Source organism: Sapajus apella, unplaced genomic scaffold, assembly GCF_009761245.1.
Source record: "Sapajus apella isolate SASKATOON/1434 unplaced genomic scaffold, GSC_monkey_1.0 scaffold7, whole genome shotgun sequence".
Classification (NCBI taxonomy): Eukaryota; Metazoa; Chordata; class Mammalia; order Primates; family Cebidae; genus Sapajus; species Sapajus apella.
Window position 1 is genome coordinate 8,089,106 of NW_022436947.1, and position 16,894 is coordinate 8,105,999.

The 16,894-nt window shown below is 36.6% G+C and overlaps 1 protein-coding gene and 1 long non-coding RNA gene across 3 annotated transcripts in view; both read right to left on the bottom strand.

The window, feature by feature from the left end:
- The window catches only part of EXOC4 (exocyst complex component 4), an 805,456-nt gene that overhangs the window by 488,048 nt on the left and 300,514 nt on the right, over positions 1 to 16,894 (bottom strand). The window lies entirely within an intron of this gene.
- On the bottom strand, positions 6,347 to 12,381 carry LOC116549931. The gene is made up of 2 exons (XR_004268159.1): positions 6,643 to 12,381; positions 6,347 to 6,552 (listed from the first exon to the last, which is right to left on the bottom strand). It is a non-coding gene; the product is annotated as an uncharacterized LOC116549931 (long non-coding RNA).

The window sequence follows — 16,894 nt, forward strand, 5'->3', positions numbered from 1 at the left end:
GTTCAAAGTAAAATGACTATTCCAGCAATTGAATGTTTATTATTCTTGATTTATTCTTTTCTTTTATTGAATAAGCTTTTACAAGTTGTTTTTTCCCTAAGCTTATTGATTTTTCAGTTCCAGTCATCTTTTCCAGTTCATGTTTTAAGCTGTTCAATTATTCACTGCTGTGATTCAGATTAACTGTTTGCCTTGGTGCAAATCTGGAGGAATTTACAAAGCATTTCAGACAAGAATTGAGTTATTCAAATAAGCTGTAAGGATGCAGAAACAAAAGAAAACAGACTGAGTGGTGTACTGAAGAACCTCTAATCGCAAGTATAACCATCCAAATAACTGCTTCCTTTCTTTGATACCCACTGATACATAAATTCTTCATTCACAAACACTACCACCCTTTCCATTAGAGTCACTGTATATTTTGTATACATCATTGTATATTTTCAACCAGTAACTCACTAATAAAATCCCCATGCCTACCTTCCCAGCAAATACTAAGTTTTCATTAACCTTCTGCTATGGTTTCAAAGTGTCCCTTTTAAAATTCAGGTATTGCCAATGTGATGAAATTAAGAGCTGGTGCCTTTTAGAGGTGATTAGGCCATGAGGGTCCTCCCTTATGAATGAGATTAAGTTCTTTACAAAAATAGAATTCTTGTAGCTTTCTGCCTTCCACTATGTCAGGATACCTGAGTGTCCTCCTCATTGGAGGAAACAGCTCTGACCAGACAGCCAAAGTTGCCAGCACCTTGGTCTTAGACTTTCCAGCCTCTGGAACTGTGAGAAAAAAAAATTTTTTTTTCTTTGAGGCAGAGTCTCACTCTGTCATCTAGACTGGCATGCAGTGGCATGAACTCGGCTCACTGCAACCACTGACTCCTGGGTTCAAGTGATTCTCATGACTCAGTCTCCCAAGTACCTGGGACTACAGGCACATGCCACCACAACTGGCTAAGTTTTCGTATTTTTAGTAGAGATTCACCATGTTGGCCAGGCTGGTCTCGAACTCCTGACCTCAGGAGATCCACCTGTCTCAGCCTTCCAAAATGCTGGGATTATAGGCATGAGCCACCACACCTAGCCTAAATTTTTATTTTTTATAAATTACTTAATCTGTGGTATTTTGCTAAAGTGGCACAAAAGGACAAAGACACCTTTCTTCATTTTTATCAGTAATTTCCACACTCACCAGCCCCCTTCTGTCTGATGACATTTGATCAGACAAGGGCCCCCTTGAGGTTAAGCCCCATCAAAAGGGCTTCTCTCAACAGTTATGACTGAAACTTGTCTCCTTCTCTAAACCATTACAGGATCTAGAGCTACACAAGTGATTATTTAATAATCACTTTTTAAAATATCATTCTTTAAATCTGTTTATAAGTTGTATCTTCTATAAGATTCTAAGTTACCTAAAGGCAGAGTTTGAAATAATTATAAATTCTACTGTCATAGAAGATAAGGCCACCCAGGTTGCTCAACAGGAGTAAAGATGGAATACCAATACTTAAATTACCATCAGTTCTAAATTAAATCAATTTTCAAATATTAGATCGCACTGTCTTACTTCTTTGAAATGCTAATTAAAGCTGGCTCATGCTGGGCAATTTTACTTTTTATTAACAAGTATTCATCACCCTAGGAACTAGCATCATGTTGATTTTAGATGCTTCTTAAATCTTGTTCCAAACCTCTAGCTAGAGTGAGTCACTTCAATTTCTAGAATGTCAAAAACTATACAACAAAAAACATATCGAGGAGTGGATAGGAGTCCTGGTTTCCCCATTTCCTACATGTGTGACCTTGGATATAAAACTTCTATGTATTTCAGTTTCATGCATGACATGGTCTAGCCTTCTTAAAGTGTGCCTGCCACAAGAGCCATCTGCATCTGAGATTTTTAGGCCCACATCCCAGGCCTGCTAAACCAAAATTTCTGAGGTTGGAGATCAGGAATCTGCGCTTTTACCAAAAATCACACATGGTACACTGAGAGCTGAAAACCACAACGGTGAAACAAACAACATGTGCTGAAAAAAAGCAATGAAACAAGACATAAAACCTGATTGTTAATCTCTGCCTCCAAATGTGCTTTGTACACAGAGAAAAATTACTTCTTTAGGTTTCACTCTTCTACTATAAAATAATGTGACTAAGCTGGATGATCACTAACTGGTGAGACTGTAAGACCTCCAATTCCCAATCTTCAGTCTAAAATGCCCTGGCAGCTCCTATTCCCCACAATATTTAAAGTGTACAGAGGTTCTAAATGCATGAGTGCCATGCACATTCACAGTGCCATCTATTATACATTATATATTGACTCTACTTTTATATATGAAATTTGAACAGTCTAATATTTCCTGTTAATCCACAGCAACCTTTCCTGCCAGCTCACCATTCGATTTCAGCAGCACTGACATCTAGGTATAGAAGTGGCTAGGCAACTGTGTGATGTTTTATTGCATTCTGCCATTATCTTATAAAAATTAGTGGTGAACAGAAAGACAAGTATGTACACTGGTGATAAGCCCAGATCTCATAAACATATTCCAACGGTGACAGAGATGTAAAATATTAGGTAAAATATCAAATCTGTAAAATACAGAATCTCTAGCAGCAACCACACATTCACTGGGACCAGCCTGGAAACCTGGGCATTTGATTATGAAGGAAAAGAATAATATTCCTCTTTGTGAATGAAAGGCAAAAGCCTGTGTCAAAATTTGAAGATTAAAAAGTTTATACTTCTCTTGGCTCTCTGGAAACAAAACCCAACATTCCACCATTACATGTGTGTGTCTTATACACACATACATACATATACATATTTGAAACATAATCCACACATCCTTCCTCAATATTGTCTTCCTAATCCTTTACTGTCTTAATAACATTGAGTTTATGCATGTTTAACAATAAAGTTATATATCTATACTGTTTTTAAAAGACTTTCATATCTTTCTAGTTGAAAGCAACTGCCTGCTTGTAGCTAACACGCATACATGTAGATAAAATGCATAAGTTTACATAATCTTCAGGAAAGTGGAATTGTGTTCACTTTCCTGAAGATTATGTAAACTTATACATTTTATCTTATTTTCAAAACTGAAGCTCTTCTCTTATTAGTTATGTCCTACGGGTATATCGAACGTATTACTTGTCCCCTGCATTAAAGTCCTAAAGAGTGATTGAAAATTCTTACTTGCTTTTATCGGCTATACAAAGTACTATACATTTCTGCACATGATTAAGTTTCTTTATTGTTATCATCTCCCAGTTTATTCTGTCACCTTTCAAGTCATCTGAGGCTTTTGTTGTTATTACTTTGGCCTTTTAAAAAGTCTTTATTAATTATTCTTTGTTTTCTTCTCAAAGAGAGTTCCAAAATCACATAGTTGGAAGTTAGTGTTTTTTTTTTTACTTTAGGTGCACACTATATCTGGCATTTCTCCCCATGTTATCCCTCCCCACACTCCCCTCCCTCCCCAACCCCACTATCTCTCCCCTGTCCCCACCAACAGCCCCCAGTGTGTGATATTCCTCTCCCTGAGTCCGCGTGTTCTCATTACTACCTCTCCAACATCTTGACAACTGACTCTCTCAAATGAGTTTTCTTAATCTTATTTATTTGCTTATTTTTACTTTGCTAAAAGATATCAGTAGAAAGTTGCTAATCTTATAAACGTGAATCATATCAGTTATCTATTCACTCTGTACATCAACATTCTTGTAACTCAGATTGTATCTGTTCTTCTAAATAAATCCTTCAGTTAGTGTTTCATATAAACTAAACTGTTTTAAGATATTTCTGACTTCAAAAATGAGTATGGTAATAAATGAGTATGAAATAAATATTTCCTTATTCTGAGTCCTGTTCTTTCCTATACAAGGAAAGAATGAATCACACCTTTCTATGCACTCCCAAATATCTCTTCCATAACATTTCTGATGCTTTTTCATTCATTATTTGTTTTAGAAATCCTAGTCGCCCTACTAAGTTTTAATATGCCCTATGAGGGACACCCGCCGAAGTTCCTTGTACATAAACGATACTCAATAAAAACTGGTTGAAATAGTGAAGTCATAAATAAAAAGTCAAGAGAGAAGTCAAATGATTTCCTCATACTCTATACCTAGATAATTGCCAAATGAATTAAAAATTTAAATGAAAAAACTATAAAAGTAATTTTTTAAATTATGATAAAATTGCTTATAACCTCAGCTGGTAGAAGTCTTTTATAACTGTATCACAAATGTAGAAGCCATCAAAGAAAAGTTTGTTATATTAAATAAAATAAAAATTAAACATTTCTGCATGGCAAAAATTATGGTAAGGAAAGCCAAAGTATAAATGGAAAAAAATTGGAAGCTCATATCTCAAATTGCTACATTCCCTGATTTAAAAAAAAAAATCCTACAAATCAGTAAGGGTGGAAAAAAGAGGCAACTGAAAAATTATTCAAAATAATATGAGGAGACAAGTCATAGAAAAGAAAATATAAAAATTCTTAAATATATGAAAAATGGGTCAGGCACAGTGGCTCATGCTTGTAATTCCAGCACTTTGGGAGGCCAAGGCAGGTGGATCATGAGGTCAGGAGTTCAAGACCAGTCTGGCCAAGATGATGAAACCCGGTCTCTACTAAAACTACAACAATTAACCAGGTGCAGTGGCAGGCACCTATAACCCCAGCTAATCAGGAAGCTGAGGCAGGAGAACTGCTTGAACCTGGGCAGCAGAGGTTGCAGTGAGCCAATAAGGCACCGCTGCACTCTAGCCTAGTGACAGAGTGAGACTCCATCTCAAAACACACACACACACACACATGAAAAAATGCGCAATATCACAATTAAGAGAAATATAAATTCAAACGAAAATAAAACATTCTACAAAATGGAATGAGTCAAGAGTTTGTTAACACACTGTATTGATACGAATGTAAATAATGAAGAACATTATTTGGTAAAAGTATAAAACAGCACAACCACTATGGTGGGCAGTATGGCAATGCTATGGCTTGAATGTCTGCACATAATTCACATAATTCACAAATTTAACTGCCATTGTAACAGGATTGACAGGTAGAACCTTAAAGAGGCAGAGCTCTCATGAATTGACTAGTATTCTTACCATGGAAATGGAAGTAGTCATCACAGGAGTGAGCTCAGGATAAAAGAATAAAGTCAGGCCCATTTCTCTGTCTCCTGTGTTCACTTCTGCTATGGAATGACCCTCACCAGATGCCAGTGTCATGCTCTGGGACTTTCCAGTCTCCAGAAGTCTGAGCCAAATATAGTTTTGTTCTTCATAAATTATCCGGTCTATGATACTCTGTTACACAGGAAAAAAAAAAATGAACAAAGACAGGCAGTATCTATCAAAACTCCAAATGCACAAACCCTGGAATATAACAGTTTGACCCGCAAACTCCACTGCCAGGAATTTATCTTACAGACATATTACCACATGCATGCAAGGATGGTTATACCGTAGTGCTGCTTGTGACAGTAAAAAACTAGAAACAACATAAATACATATTAACAGGGGACTGGTTATATAAATTATGGTGTACCAATACAACATAATACTCTTCCCATAACAAAGAATGAAGAAATAAAACTCAATGATATACAAAATGAAAAGAAATTGATGTTCAGAACAGCACTCATAATGTTACCATCTATGTAAAACAGAAGAAAAAAGAATATATATATATTTGCTTATATATACCAATAATATTTCTATAATGACATAAAAACTAATGATATAACTTGCCTGTGGGAAAGATAACAGGGTAACTATTAGATAGGAGTTTTAAGGAGATGTTTAATATATACACTTTTATACTTTTAAATTTTAAAGCATGGGAATGTATTGCCTATTTAAATTTACTTATATATAGCTGGTTTTCTTAAGCCTGCATAGTATATCAAAAGGTTAAAAAAGGAGAATAAAAATTAAGTGACTGTTCTTATATCAGACATTTAAAACATCTCCATTTTTCTCGTCACTCTACATGAAACTGTATATGTGCCCAGGTTTGTTGTTTGAGGTATTCTAAACTTTTAGTCTAATGTTATACCCATGGAAACATAATCTGATATAAAAATTTTACATACACATCATCATAAAATCCTTTAAACACAGTTTATTGAAAGCATTTACCAATGGTAGTCACTTTTTGTTTTTCCACAAATATTTATTGAGTATCTATTATATGGAAGGTAATGTTTTAGACATTAAGGATACAACAAGCAACAAAGCAAGAATAGTCTCTGCTATTGTGGAGCTAATATTATAGTGGATAGTAGACCCAGTAACCAAGTTCTAATATTTAACTCCCTGTCTACCACGAATCAGTGATGTTCCTGGTCAAAAACAAGAACAACAACAAAAAAACAACTTGACTCAGAGGATTTGTTAACAATGGCTTAAAAACTTACCCACTAAATTGAGGATTTGAGTTTTATTAATCCTAATCCTACTTTAGTCTGTATTTAAGTGCTCACTGTCTGCTAAACCATGCTTTATGTGTACTCTTTTACATCATGCTGACAACAATCCTATGAGATGGGTATTATTATTTCCACCATACAAATGAGAAATAACTCTAAAGCCCATGAAATAATTACTCTCTACACTGCCTCCTGTATGACTCTAATTACTGGCTTCTGACTTAAAGAGATTATAGATAAAATACAGATGAGTTTAATGTTTCACCCTGGGTTCTCTCACTCCAAACCCCAAAAATAACTCTTGGCATTAAAAAGCTACAAATATGAAATTCATGAAGATGTAGCTCAATGAAAATCATGCAAAAAAGATGGAATCTATATTTTTATTTAGGCCAATGCACCTAGTTGCATACCTTTATAAATGAACTCAATCTCATGTTCCTTAAAGACTTAGCCACAAATATATAACCCCCACTAAAGTGTCACTATTTAGACACTAACATTATTGCCTTGTATCTTGGGCATATTTTGAACTCCCAGGGAATGTGACGCCTTCTGCTATAGTTAGTTGTAAATGATTGTCAACATATTCCTTAGTTCAATCCAGCTGTACATATCCAGAGGTTCTCAAAGTGTTGTCCAGAACCACCAGTAGCATCACATGGGAAGGAACACATTTGACATGCCAATTCAAACTGCCCCACCCCAGACTCGGCTTTCCAGATTTAGTCAAAACAAAAACAAAAACAAAAACCCATATGATTCAAATTTCAGATAAACAATGAATTCAGCCCAGTTAAATTACAATTTCAGATAAACAATTTCAGATACTGAATTTTTTTAGTATAAGTGTGTTCCAAATATTGCATGGGGCATACTTAAAAGACTGGTTACTGTATATCTGAAATTCAAATTTAATTTAAATTCAAATTTATACTTTACTTGGCAACTCTACCCCAGGGCTACTGAATCAAGAAAACTCTGAAGGTCATTTCCAGCAATCAGTGTTTTAACAAATCCTCAAGGTGATCTCTAAACAACTCTGGGGCCTAAGGTAAAAACCCATTCCTCTGAGTAGGTAGTAACTGTAATTGCCAACATATCTACTGAACATTCATTATGTCTAGGCAGTATTTTACATGTTATTTATGGATTTTCTCTTTTAATGATCATAAACAACCCCATGAGGTGACTATAATTATTGACTACTGTCATTTCACAGATGAGAAAACTAAGAGTGAAGGAGATTAAGCCCAGGATTCAGCATGCTTCGGAAAGCAAAACAAGCCTATGGTCCTGTCTATCAAGCCCACCAGGCAAGTCCAATCCTTGGGAATTAGCTCCTCCCTTGGCTCCTAATTAGGTTATGGTTCCCTGAATCTCAATCCATTTTGCTGTGGTTCTGAAAATGGGAGAAATATTTCCCAAGGCTACTAATTACGATTCTAATTCAAACGGAAACTGGGCATCCCAACACCACTATTCACCAAATTCAATTTCCACTGCAATGCGCCCTCACACCACGTTAGACCTCTAGGTTGTCTGTACTTGACTAGGTGATGTTTGAGTTCCTCCAACCCCTGGAACACTGTGATTCAGACTACTTGGCCCTGGCCTTAGCAACCTTCACCCATAGGCCTCAAGGTTCAGGTCCAGGATAGTTTGCAGCTAACTCCCAGATTAGAAAATATTTCCACTCATTAAGAATAGAATTAAGAGATGTCTCCTTTTTGTCTTTCACATCACATGTCAAAAGCTTCATACATTACAAATCTTAAAAAATATTAAATGAACAGTGAAAAATCTTAGTCTGTCTCCTGGTCATCAAAATTCAGCATTTGACTGGGTTTTCCTTCAAAATTAATCACAAAAAGAGCTTTAGTTAGGTTTAAGGTATGGTGTATGGTTTGGTAAAAGTATTTCATGAAGACTAAAACATCTTATATTCTATTTTTTAATTTCCAATTTAAAATAAGTGGAGAAGGAGGACAAAAAAATAGGAGCTTCAATTTGACCTATGATACGGTGTGGATCTGTGTCCCCGACTGAATCTCATGTCGATTTATACTCCTCAATATTGGAGATGTAGCCTGGTGGGAGGTGACCGGGTCATAGGGGTGGATTTCTCCTGTGATGCTGTTGTCATGATAGTGAGTTCTATGAGATCTGGTTGTTTAAAAGTGTGTGGCACCTTCCCCAGCCAGATAAGATGGGCCTGCTTGCCTGTCGCCTTCTGCCATGATTGTACATTTCCTGAGGCCTTCCCAGAAGCAGAAGCTGCTATGCTTCCCATACAGCCTGCAGAACCATGAGCCAATTAAGTCTCTTTTCTTTATAAATCACACAGTCTCAGGTATTACAACAATGCAAGAATGGACTAATATAACCTGGTACTGAGTTGGTAAAATAAAAGAATTTCTATGAAGTGATCTTTCCCTAAAACTCAATTTGAATCATATTCATATGTCAACAAGAATAAAACAGTCTCAGCACCTTCATTTTTCTTTAAAGACTTCCGTTCTGCAGAATTATGTCCAAAAGAGTAACTCAGCAAGAAAATACAAATGGACAAAGTGGCCAGTGTCAAAAGTCAGTGGTCTCAATGTGTAATATAATTTCGGGCAATTCTGTAGAAATAACTGTCTATCCAATTTGTAATTCAGATAAAAGTATAAGCAAATATATTTGAATCGCTGTATTTTAAAGCCCTATTTTGCACGGTCTTCATCTAATCTAAGGTACATCTAAATTTTCCCAACTAACTTATGTTACCTAGTTTTACCAAATCCATCTCAATGAAAACAGAGAAGACAATGTATCAGACACCTCCTACTCCAGCTACACATAACTAGGCTACAGCTGGCGTAGATTAAATTCAACTCTTAACAGGTGCTTGGAGGAAAAGGCTTTAACAGATAAGCATGCTTGTCTTTAGGATCTTAAAAATAACTAAATCGTCTTACTTTTTCTATACAAGCAAATGCACGTGACCCAGGCAACAGTAGGAAAGAGGAAATGAAGTGACATCTGAAGATGGAGGAGAAACGGAAGAGAAAAACTAGAAACCTCGCAGCCAACAGCAGCAGCAGGGCAATTAAACTCAATGCTTTACAGATGTTCATGAGCAAAAGCTCATCTGTCCAATTTTGACTGACTTTTCTGACATATTTCTTGAGACATTCTTTACAAGTCCATTTTTATTTGGGATACTTTAATAATTAAAAAACCCAAACTTTCCTTCCTTCCAACACTTTAGTCTTTTTCAATTTCATATGCCACTAGAAAATGGCCATTAAAAATGACCACTAATGCCAGAGTGTGACAACCCATTATCACAAATCAAACAAATGATATATAACAGTTGAAAATATAACACTCAGCCTCCCAAATGCTGACCACAAATAGTGCTCCCTGGCCTGAAATATCCATTTTAAACAAAAGATGGCAATGAAATGCCCAAAATGATTTCCTCCTCCTTTCGTGACTTCGTGTGTCACCACAGTCATCCCAGCAGATCAGTGCATTCCTAATGAGGCTTTCTATTATTAAAATTAATTAGGAAAGTATTCAGTTTGGCCACAGGAGGGCTAGCAATACCAAAATGTGATGACTCAGGGACTAAAAATTAAAAGTTCTTATTAAAAGGCATGAGGATTACTAAAGACACATTAAGATCCTTTTATTTTAGATTTTGTAAGTAACAAGGTCCCAGTACAATACACAAACCCAATAACGTATTCATTGTATCGTTAGAAACTACAATGACTCAATGCCCTCAAGCTTTCTTTCAATTTGTTGCCTTAGTACAAAACAAGAATATTTCAACTGTGCTTATCTGAAGCTAATTGCAATTTTCCAGCTCTTCACACACTTGTGAAAACAGCTTTAGTTAAAATAAAGCTACTATTTTTTCCTAGGTAAGAAAGAATTCTATTTAGTCAGGAGAATGCCATAACTGCTGAAGCAATGAGACCTAATAAAAATGACAAGTCTGGAAGTGTCAGATGAATGGGATTTAGAGAACCACATTAATCAGAAGCACAAGGTGGTAAGGTCAGGCAAGCCGGGGAACCTAGCATTGCGGAAACTAGAAACCAGAGCAGCACCATGAGAACCTAATCCAAAGGTCAGGCTAGGGCCCTGTGAGAATTCTCACATTGCCTTCTTATCATAGGAGCACCCCGGGCTTGGACAGCCTAGAGCAGGACGCAGTGGACTAAAAGCAAATGCACCCTTCACAGAAGTTCAATTATTTCTTCACAGTAAAAAGCAAATAAATAAGCAGAAATACAACAAGTTCTTCACTTAACGTCATCTAAAGGTTCTTAGAAACTTCAATTTTAAGCAAAATGATGTACCACAAGACAAATTTCCCCATTGCCTAATTGACATAAACAAAGGTGAGTTGCTACGGCATATTTCGGGTTGCAAAAACATCACCAAACCTCTAAATGAAGACAAAAATGCTAATATTAAATACTGAAATAAATGTGAGCTGTGCATAAATTTGAGATAAATGACAAGTTATATATTTACCCACTTAATGCAGTTCAGGGTGGCAGGTGGCAGGAGCCTATTTCGGCAGTTCAGGGCACAGATTGGACACTAGCCCTGAACAAGACACTATTCCATCTTGGGGCGCATGCACCCACACTCACTCAGACTGGGATAATTCAGACATGACAATTTGAAGAACATGCACAGCTTTCGGATGTGGGAGGAATCTGGAGTATCCGGAGAAAACCCACAGACATGGAGAGAATGTGTAACTTCACACAGACAATAGGGCCCTCCAGGAATCAACTTCTTTTTCTCATCAACGTTATAACAAAGGGATGTTATTCAAGAACCTGCTGTAGAGTTAGCATTCTAGCTCAGTGAGGAATGCCCAAAGCAATTCAGTCTTACGCAATTAAGAAATGGCATTTAAAAATGATGGAAACACACTATGAATGACATTTCGGGTTTTCAGGACCCTTTTCTGCACTGGATAGGTGCCAGGCAAATAGAGGTAATGGCTTCCTAGAAATCACTAAGGGAAAGAAATGAATAAATTAAGGAGCTTAGATAAACACTGGTTAAAGAAGATATGGAAGAACTTATTTATCTGCTGTCTAAAAACTTGGCTTGTACAATTGAAGATCAAAAGTAATTCTGGTCTCATTTGCAAAGGCAGGTGGTGTTGACTGGCTACCTAAAGGCCAATCTAATCCCACGTCCCACAATAGAGATTAAAAAGCCACATGCATGCTTGTCAACCTTACCTGCATGGAGAAGTGGTCATGTGAGCAGGCAAGACCAGAGGTACCCAAAAACAGCTTTCATTTTACGACAAGGGGACAAACTGACATAAAACATTCTGTCACCCTCTTAGCTCAAAGATCTATAAAATGACTGTCCTAGCAGCCATCATCTCGTGACTACGAGAGAAAGGCCAAAAGAACTGTATAGAATCATTTTTTACTTGACTGAGTCACTGAACCAGTATCTTCAAACCTCTTTATGAGTAATAAAATCATATTGTTAGCAGGCTTCTTTTTACTTAAATGAGAATGCATTCCTGATACAAATGCCGATATCTTGTATCCTAAACATTTAACCTCTGTGGAAGATACAGCACCATGATATGCCTAAATGTATACAGTTATCCCTAAATGGCAGGATTACAAGAAATCTTTGTCTTCTTTTACTTATCTTTGCTTTCAAATTATTATTCCACAAAGTTTTATTTAAGTAGAGATTAGTAATGGGATTCATTTGACAGTAATATAGCCACATAAGCTGACTTTACCATAAAAGAAAGACTTTTTAAAATGGAAAGGCATACCATGATTCTGGAAAACAAATCTTGGCCCAGCACAGTGGCTCAGGCCTGTAATCCCATCACTCTGGTAGGCCAAGGCAGGCAAATCTCTTGAGGTCAGGAGTTCCAGACCAACCTGGCCAAGACAACGAAACCCCATCTCTACTAAAAATACAAAAATTAGCTGGGCATGATGGCTCACACCTTTAATCCCAATTACTCAAGTGGCTGAAGCACAAGAATCACCTGAACCCAGGAGGTAGCGATTACAGTGAGCCGAGATGGCGCCACTGCACTCCATAGCCTAGGCAACAGACGGAGACTGTCTCAAAAAAAAAAAAAAAAATCTCAAAATAAGAAGGCAAATTTCCACTTAGAAAGCTTAATTCAATATATTCCCATCAAAAAACATGGGATGTGTAATGGAACTTGACATGCTGATTCTAAATTTCATTAAGAATAAATACCAGCCAATAATATTTTTGAAAGAAAAAAAAAAAAAAAAAAAAAAAAAAAGAGTACTTGCCCTACAGTTTTCTAAGCCAAACATAAAACTACAGTAATTGACACAGCACTGAACTGAAATAGGCATGGATAAACAGATATAACTTCTAGAGAGTCCAGAATAAGATCTAGATACCTAATCTGCCTAAAGAAGAATTAGCCTTTCATCCACATGGTTTTGGTCAGGGCTGGCTATGTTCTTAATGACTTCATTTCCAGGACACAGTGAAGGGCAGCTGACCCAAATCTGAGAGCGGTTTTCCGAGTAGATGAAACACCCAGGAACCATTCAGAAAAAGTATGCACTGAGAAAGAAGAATGAAGTCAATACATGAAAAAGAGAAGAAATGAGAATAAAGACAAAGGAAAAAAGAAAGAGAATGAAACCTGATAGTATTTGAGTTCCTGTAAATAGTTGTTCCCAAAGCACAGCCACCTACTCTGCGGTCCGGAGGCAAAGCCTATTCTCCTTAGTAATTACCCAACTTTGTTTATGATCACTAAGCTGAGTCTTTTACACCTGAAATCAAGAAATTCTAATTACACATTTGGAATTGGGAAAAACAGTACACTTTTCAAATCATTCAGAATTGACAGAACTGAACAACCGACCATGCTGAGACACTTATTTTACATCAGAAAAAATTAAATCAATATCTTACACAGAAATAAATTCTATATGGATTAAAGACCTAGATGTAACACAGAAAAATTGAACAATGAAGTCTAGAAAAAAAAGTGTGTGTTTTCACTATTAGTGTAGAGGAAGCACAACCAAAGAAAATTTAAAAACAAAGAAGTTGTAAAAAAAGAAGAAAAAAATTCATGACATAAACATTATGCATTTACATAATAATAGATGCTATAAAAGTTTAAAATATAAGCCACAAATTGGAAGAAAATAATTTGCCACACTTGGGAAAGGATACCCGTAATATATACAAACATATACAAATCAATAAGAAGTATAGAAATATGGTAAAGGGATTGAGAACAGGTAATTTGGAAAGATAGAAACAAACAGCAAATGCGAACCAAAGTGAAAGTTCAAAGTTCAGAGTATTTGATTTAACTGCTTAAAATCATAAACCTGAAAAGCATTTTATGTAACCCTGGTATATTACCAAGAATTTCTCCTCCTATAAGGCTACTATAGTTGGTCATATGATTACCCTGGAGGACAGGGAGCACGGGATTTTCTCCCTCTGCCCCTGAGGCTTCTCTTGAAGACAGTCATCAGTAGCATTTCTCTTCTGAGCAAATAAAAGTATATTAAATGATTTAAAGTGTTAACTCTGATATCTTAGATGATCAGGATTCCATGGAACAGTTTATATCTATCTCATATCCTTCCAGTGAGCGGTCACAGCCTATGGGAAAAAACTAACAAAAGAAAAATAAAATCTATATCCTTAAAATTAAAATAAATAAATAAATATTTGAAGACTATAAAACACTTGTTTGTAATTTCCAAAATTATTGTTCTACACTAAAGGAAGGAGTAGATTATAACACATGTTTCTCATTAAATTAGTCAATGTTTAACACACCCCTCTCCCTTGTGCCTCAGGTACTTCATGAACTATTATTTGTGCATTTAATTAAAGAAATCGATTATTGTGGTGTTACACATACAGAATGAATATCAAGCAAAATATGTAACTCATTAAATTCCAAGTTATAGTTGAATTCCAAGAAGCCATAATTCTGATGCTTTATTAGATTAATCTCTTACATATTTCACAGGATACCGGGCAAAAAGTGCTGTTGTTTAAAAAAAAAAAAAAAAAAAAAGAACCAAAATGCCAGCTAACCTTTCCTTTCAGAAATCATTTCATCGTGGGTGTTTTAATAGGCATGTTTCTTTGATCAAGGAATAATATGCAGATGAATTAACGAACGTAAGACACAGGTCAGAAACAATGCATGAGGGGAAAACACTTATCATACTGATTTCCCGTATTTGTGCTGTTTTGTTTTGGTTTTGAGGGAGAGTCTTGCTCTTTTGCACAGGCTGGAGTGCAGTGGCACAACCTTGGCTCACTGCAACCTCCACCTTCTGGGTTCACATGATTCTCTTGCCTCAGCATCCTGAGTAGCTGACATTACAGGCGCCTGCCACTACGCCTGGCTAATTTTTCTATTTTTAGTGGAGATAGGGTTTCACCATGTTGGTCAGGCTGGTCTCGAACTCCTGACCTCAAGTGATCTGCCCACCTAGACCTCCTGAAGTGCTGGGATTACAGGCATGAGCCACCGCACCCGGCCATTTGTGCTGTTTTAAGTACAAGAGAGAATAAAATGTTGGATTTGTGCAGTTAGTATCAGAAAGATTTTTACTATTCAGAGTGCCATAAAAATCATGTATGTTTTATATACCACAAATCTGTATTCCAACATTCTGACGAGCCCTAACGCTATGAACCTAATGACTCTATTCAAAATAAAGTAATTTTTTTTTAAGTTCATGAGAAACTGAACATTTTGATTTCAAAATCAAAGCACTAATCTTGGGCCCATGAAATCCCTAGGCCATTAACAGAATGCATATGGCATATACCATTTAACTGACAGAGAGAATCAATACGCAACTTAACAATTATTATATGTCAATTAAATACAAAATAAAACTGAAATACAGAGTTTAGCGTGTGAAAGAAATGCAACCCAAACCTTTTATGTTTGATTTATTTGAGGGGGAAGGTGGGAACACAGGGAAAGTGGTTGGAGGGAGGACAAACCAGGTGGTGTTTAAGCGTTTAATGAGTACAACTTTCTGAAAAAGGTTGAACAGAAGCTATAATAGCTAGTTAAAGAAAAGAGTACCTGTCTCCCTGGTCCAACATTCCAGTTAAGCACTTTAGGTTAGCTGCTCTTTTCTGAACAGCTCAGTGACCACAATGACGCTGAAGTGAGAGGCACTTAGAATTTCTAAAGGAAGTCCATCCTCTAACTGCCTAGTAACATTTCCTCTCTTTCTCTGACTTATCCTTTCACATCCACTCACTCACTCACTAAAAGAGAGGGAAGCAGAAAGGGTTTAAGAAGGCTCCCCAGACCCTAATCCCATCCTTGGGTATTAGGAAGGTCTCCTTGTTAGCTGGGCTCCAGCTCTTTTCACTCCTACATCAAAGTACAGATTTCCCAAAGATCAAGTCCTCAGTCCTCTTATATGACACTGAACTCTCCCACTCCTTCAGCAAGTCATCCATCATTTCCAGCAACACCCACAGAAAAATATTCCATTAGTGCCTTATCTCCCTCACGTCCAGCCCCATAATTCTTCCCAAAGTGGTTAATTCCTATCATAACACTCCCTTTGTAGGTCTCCAGCAACTAAGCAGAAATGCTTATCGTACGTACTGAAATTAGATCCCATCCTTACAGTGGTACCCCATTTTTGTTTCTTCCAAAATCTGACATGGTATATTTTATTAAAGTTGGTGCTTTACTATTTCCTTTCAGACAGTGTAGGAGTTATGAATTTGGCAGGGACATAGGCTTTGAAGATGGATAAGAAATAAAAGGAACTGGACACTAAAATAAGCTAATCTTAATGAGACGGAAAAAAAGCAGGGCAAAAAAAATCTGCTTTCAAAAGAAGAAGAATTAACTCTAGATATGTATGGAAATTCCATTTAGGATAAGAATCAGCAACAGGAAACAGCCAGAAGGGACTATTTGTACTGTAATATAAGCCATTAACTTGAGCCAAGCTAACAGCAAATGACTGCAGTGGCAACTGCTGGCTACGATAATTAGTTTAGAACCTATTCTAACATGAATATTTTATCATGCAGCACAAAACTCGTTATGGAGAAGAATTAGAGAGCCAGGACGTCTGAAGGCTCTGGAGAGGGGATCTGTCAGGTCCCAACAAAGAGCCTTCTAGGAGAGAACAGGTTCAGTGATTCAGCAAGACTAGATTTCATTAAAGTTACAGCAATCAATGAAGAACACAGCTAGTGACAAGTTAAAAAGTGCAGGTACCAAGCTGCACTGCAACAACTTCACTATGGGCAACAACTGACAGGTCAAATGATGTTTATGAAAAATCACGTCAAGTGGTTATAATTTTCTCAGTGATGTACACGTCCTAGTTCTATCAGAAACAACCTAATGTATCTGGCC